Here is a 6,514-nt window from a genome sequence, read left to right as displayed (position 1 = left end):
AAGGCTGCATTATTCCTTGAAAATATATTTGATATCCTGTGGGTTTGTCCATCCATTTTCCTCATGGAGTCTTCTAAATACTTCAGAAAATTCTAACTTGCATTCTAGTTCTATTTCAAAGGAATTCCATGGTGAAAATAGAAAAATAAAAATGTTCTATGTTAGGATAATTTAACTAATATGCAAATAAATTGCATGTCTACACAAAAAGGATAGCAAGTAGCCATTTTTACCAAGAAAAAAATTTTAAGTAACTTCTTTTCTAGTGACATCAGTAAAGAATAACTACCACTCAGATGTTCAGTCCATCTCACTCTAGTCGGTTCATATGGCTAAAGAATTGGACTCGAGATTTGGAGAGGGCATTCGTGCACCTTTTTATCTCATGCTGTAAGCCTAATAAAGCATCACCTGAGGTAACTGTAGCAGTTCTTCAGAGGGTAACATTTTCTGCTAAATAGGGGAAAATATCACTGAAGATTTTATACCTTCTAACTATGTTAACCATAGAGTCCTGCATTTGGAAGGTGTGAAGACTGACTGTTGCTTAAGTAAACCACTGGGATTTTCTAGAAAATTTTAAAAGAGCAACTGTATTAAAAAAACAAAACAAAACAAAACAAGGGCCAGACCATGGCCCAGTGGTTAAGTTTGTGGGCTCCACTTCAGCAGGCTGGGGTTTGCCAATTTGGTTCCTGGGTATGGACGTAGTACCACTCATCAAGCCATGCTGAGGAGGTGTCCCACATACAGAAAATAGAAGAACCTACAACTAGGGTATACACTATGTACTGGGGGGCTTTGGGAGAAAAATTAAAATCAGAGGGAGATTGGCAATAGATGATTGGCAATAGATGTTAGCTCAAGGCCAATCTTCAAAAAAGAGCTTCCAAAAAATTTTTTTGAAAATAAACAGTGAAGGAACTGCATTAGTTCTCAAATATGAAAAAAAAGACCTGTTAGACCCATCACATAATTAGGGTAAGGAAGATGTAACAAGGAGAAAAAATAGCCTCAGAATCGTTATGGAACTATTGCTAGTCAAGAATAAAATATTGGTTCAGTCATTTTGTTCCAATGAAGATAAATTTGTCCCTTGTTTCCCCACCTTGTTGTAGCAAGATTTTCTTTCCTATTATCTAATACTCAATTTTTTCTGCCTATAAACGTGGGATTGTGTATATCAAAATTTACTCTCCAATTTAGGTGTAACAACTTTAGAGTAATTATAACCTGTGATCATTGTTAATAAGACACAAAACAGGGTACTTGGTAATAAAAAAGGAGAAGATACCATGTTGGATAATGCAATCAGAGAAGACTCTTTAAAAGGTGATACTTAAGCTGAATTCCAAATGATGAGAAGTCATTACTGTGGGAAGCACTGTTGTATGCACTAAGATCCAACATTGAAAAGAACTTGGCAAGTTCAAGAAAATGAAATATCATTGTTTTTAAAGGGGAATAGGAAATGGACAGGATAGTACAAACTGAGGTTGAAGAGATGGACAGGAACCAAATCCTGCTGGGCAGTACAGATTTGGTAAGGAATTTGGTTTGCATTTACAGTCAATTTCTCTCTGTGTCTTTACATGGTGCAATGGCAGAATCTCTTTTAAAATGAGTTAGAGGGACTTCCAGTTTCTGGCCCAGCATATCAGGAGCTTTGAAGTCACAGCTTCATCCTAAGAATTAGAAAGCTGAATGAAGTGAAAAATCAACAAAGCTTACATCTGTCAGGGGTGTGAGGTCACAAGACAAACCACTGGCCCCCAAAATGGAGAGTGACATTCAGGTAGCTACAGAGAATCACAAATTACCCAAAAGCAGAAACCACAGCAGTAATCAATGCTGAGGTAGGAAATCTGAACTGTAATTGATGAACTGCTGGAGGCTCAAAATAGACAAGGCAGAAAGATAAAAACTCCAAGTCAACTAAGTCATCAGGGGCCCTGACGTTTTGTAAGTTTTACCTCCAGATAATCTACCAGGTTATCACAGTGAATATTGGGGAAAATACCATCCATCAGGAAGAGAAGGGAACCATTTAAAAATACACCAGAGCATTCTGTTGTTAACAAAGCCTGCCATCAGGAGAAACTATTTTACCAGAGCCTACCAAGCTGGAGTCTTTTCAGAAGGCTCTGGGGGAAAGGAAATGCACAACTCCAGCCCCCACCAGCCATCCTATCCCACCTAAGATGGGGAGGACTGAGAAGCACAGGTGAAGTTCACACTCCAGAATTCTATGAGACATTTAAGGTATTGTCCACAATCTTTTCTAGAAAATAGCAACACAGTGAATACTCCTTAACTCATTCTATGTGGTCAGCATTACCCTAATACTAAAATCAGGCAACACATCACAAGAAAAGAAAACTATGGAGCAATATCTCTAATGACATAGGTGCAAAAAACCTCTACAAAGTATTAGCAATAGAATCCAACAATGTATAAAAAGAATTACACATCTCAACCAACCATAATGAAATATCATGTCACATCTACTAGGAATGCTATATGAACAAAACAACAGATAACGAGTGTTGCCAAGGATGTAGAAAAATTGGAAGCCTTGAACACTGTTGATGAGAATGTAAATTGGCGCAGTCACTATGGAAAACAGTATGTAGGTTCCTAAAAAAATAGAAGTGGCCATATGATCCAGTAATCCCACTTCTGGGTATATATCCAGAGGAATTGAAATCAAGATTTTGAAGATATATCTGCATTCCCATATTCATTGTGGCATTATTCACAATAGCCAAGAAATGGAAGCAACCTAAATGTCAATCAACAAATGAATGGATAAAGAAAATGACATATATACATCTTATGAAATACTATTTATTCAGCCTTTAAAAGAAGGAAATCCTGACATTTGCAACAACATTGATAATCCTTGAGAGAAGTATGCTAAGTGAAATAAGCCAGACACAAAAAAATACTACATGATACCACTTATATGATGAATCTGAAATAGTCAAACTCATAGAAGCAGAGAGTGGAATGTTGATTCCCAGCAGCTGGCCAGGAAGATGGGGAAATTAGGAGGTTTTATCCAAAGGGTGCAAAGTTTTGGTTATCCAAGACTGATCAGCCCCAGAAACCTACTTTATAGTACATTGTCTACAGTTAGCAATATTGTTTTGTACACCTTGAAATTTTCTAAGGAAGTGGGTCTTACGTTAAGCATTCGTATCACAAAAAATAATAACAATAAAGATGGCAGGAGGAAACTTTTGGAGGTGTTGGATAGGTTTATGGCATAGATTGTGGTGATGTTTTCATGGATGTGTACTTATCTCCAAATTCATCAAGTTGTAGACATTAAATATGTACAGCCTTTTGTTTGTCAATCATACCCCAATAAAGTGGTTTAAAAACACCTAAAAACTTAATTTAAAAAAATGGGCAAAACCTAAGCAGATGCCTCACAATGAAGTTATAAAGATAGCAAGCGAACACATTAAAACATGTTCAATGTCATATATAGTTATGAAAATGCAAATTAAAACAACAGGGAGATACTACTGCATGCTTATTAGAATGACCAAAATCCAAAACACTGACAACATTAACTGCTGGTGAGGATGTGAGCAATAAGGACCCTCATTCGCTTCTGGTGGGAATGGAAAATGGTATGGCCACTTTGAAAGACAGTTTGGAAATTTCTTACAAAACCAGATACACTCCTATCATACAACCCAGCAATCACACTTATTGGGATTTACCCAAATGAACTGAAAAGTTATGTCCAAGCAAAACATTCACATTGATGTTTATAGCAGTTTTATGTATAATTGCTAAAACAAACAATCAATGTCTTCTTTAATAAGAGAATGGATAAACACCAGACAATGAAATGCTACTCAGCACTAAAAATAAATGAGCAGTCAAGCTATGAAAGATATGGAGGACACTTAAATGCATATTAGTAAGTAAAAGAAGTGAAACTGAGAGGCCAGATGCTGCATAATTCCAAAAATATGACATTTTGGGAGACAGTGAAAACATCAGGAGTTGGGAGGATGAGAGGGATGAATAGGCAGAGAACACAGGATTTCTAGGGCGGTGACATTATTCTGTATGCTACTACAACAGTGGATTCATGTTATTATTCATGCATCCAAGCTCTTAGAAGATACAACATCAAGAGTGAACCCTAGTGTAAACTATGGACTTTGGGCAATAATGATGTGTCAATGTAAGTTCACCAACTGTAACAAATGTATCATCGTGGTGTGTGATGTCAAGAGTAGGAAACGAGATATATGGGAACTCTCTAGACTTTCTGCTCAGTTTTGCTGTGAACTTAGAACTACTTTAAAAAATAAAGTTTTTAATGACAAGTGAGCAGGAAAAGGAAGTACACAACTGCATATGCATAAGCTAGATGACCCAGAAGCCTGTATTTGGAGCCCAGGGTCAGGCAGAAAGAAATATGAGGCAAGATGGAATGAGCTGGCTTGAAACTTTAAAGACAAACTCTGATCTGACCTATTTGACCATAGCTGTGCATTTCAAACAGGATTCCAAATATGTTGGAGAAAGGTGACCAGGGTTAAGCTTCTTACAATTGTCTAACATTGAAGAAGTTATTTTAAACACCGCTAAGCATCAAGGTTTGTTTGTTTGATTTTCAGTAAAAAGAAATGAATAATACCCACTCTAGAAGCTATAATGATTGAAAAACATAATGCATGGAAAATGCTTAACAAAATGCCTGAAACACAGTAGGGTACCGTCATTTTTTTTTAAGGTGAGACTCAGTAAAGTAAGACAACAATTTGTTTTTAACTAAGGAAAGCTTCCATCTAATGAACATCTCACAATTAAGGTAGAAGAGCTACTTGAGAAGTGCTACCAAATCATAGGCTAGACTACACTAGTTCCAGCAGGTTAAAGACTGTTCTAAGTCCTTTCTATTTCTACTTCAGGACTAACCACAATTACTACACAGCAGGTATTCAGTAAAAATAAGTGAGTGTATGAATACCTCTCTATGGTGTCAATAAATTTCCTGCTCTCCAGCTTCCTCAGTCCTTTAGTTCTGCTAGTCTTCATACGTGTAAGGTAGAAACAGGGGCACGCTTAATTTTTCTAGGAATAAACAATTATCTATGGGATAAATGAAATTCGTTTTATGAGATCATATCCCCAATGGTAGTGAACACCTGGAGTGTATGGCTGCCCCCTAAATCCCTTAAAAATGTCCTGCACCTGTTGTTAGTTCCCCAAGTATGAACCCACTTTGCCAACATAAAATCCAAAGAACTACATTTCCCTGTGCTCCTGCTGCTCGGGTGCAGATATGTGACTTGAGTTCTGCCAACCAGGAGCATCTGTGCAAACTTCAATTGGAAATAAGTTATCTGAGATTAAGTCGTTCTGAGAGCCAGAAGGGTTCTGAGGTCAGGGAAGTGGTGTCACCTTTGCAATTTAGCCAGCAGCAGCATGATCTTGGTGTCAGCAGGACAATACTTCCTTTAGAACCCCTGTATTGTCCAGGTGTGCTTCTGAAATGTATTAATTGTAGCTGAACCTAGAATCTGTGACCCAAGTCCTGCCAAAGAGTCTTTAAGCTATTTTATTGCATATCCTAAGTCTCTTCTACTTAAACTAGATAGACATTATTCTCTGTCTTCAGATAAGTAACTTGACATATGCCAAACAGACCTAAAATTCCCCATTTCAATTTATCACCAAGAAAGGAATGTCATCAATCTCAGAAGCATTCTAGTTAACAAATGTCCTTTTTTACAAAAGCAAATATTTTTAAGAAGGTTAGAAAGAGACAATAGTCATTCATTCCATAATTATTGATTAAGCGTTTATTTGAGGCCAAGCTTTCTTCTAAACTGGACATGTGATATTGAACAAACATACACCCTATACCACTTCTGAAAAAATACTTCCCTGTATTTTAAGTCTTTACATATTCTACTTGCTATGTTGGTCTCACTTTCATAATAAAATTTTACCCTCACACAAGTCTTGTCAAGGAAATCAGACCCACAATTGGAACATCATCAAGTCCTTAGAGGTACGGGGTCAATATAGATCAGAGAACAAGAGAGAGAAATTCAGAAATGCCAAGGAGATTGGAGACCATTCCAGGCACAGAAATTCCCACAAGGTCAGTCAGCTCTCATGTTCTCAGCAGGCACAGAGAAATCATGCATAATACTTTCTAAAGTTAAAAAAAAATTAGCTTAATATTCTAGGCCATGTAAGTAGTTCTACTACAATTTTAAAATTTCCAGTAATAAAAAGTGTTCATAATAACTAACATTTCCAAGCATTTGATTGTCTAAGACCTTATACAGATTGCATATTTGACCTTGAAAATATCTCCATCATTCCCCGATAACTGTAGCTTAAAGAGGTAATGTTTTGCCAAAGTTCACACTATAAAAGGCAAAGTTAAGATTTGAACTCAGGACTGTCTAACTCAAATGCTGTGCTCTCAAGCATTATAATGTATTAAATCTTTTCACTTGTTCCTCAAAAA

Source organism: Equus asinus, chromosome 17 (genome assembly GCF_041296235.1).
Source record: "Equus asinus isolate D_3611 breed Donkey chromosome 17, EquAss-T2T_v2, whole genome shotgun sequence".
In the NCBI taxonomy this organism is placed as follows: Eukaryota; Metazoa; Chordata; class Mammalia; order Perissodactyla; family Equidae; genus Equus; species Equus asinus.
This window is presented reverse-complemented; position numbering follows the sequence as displayed.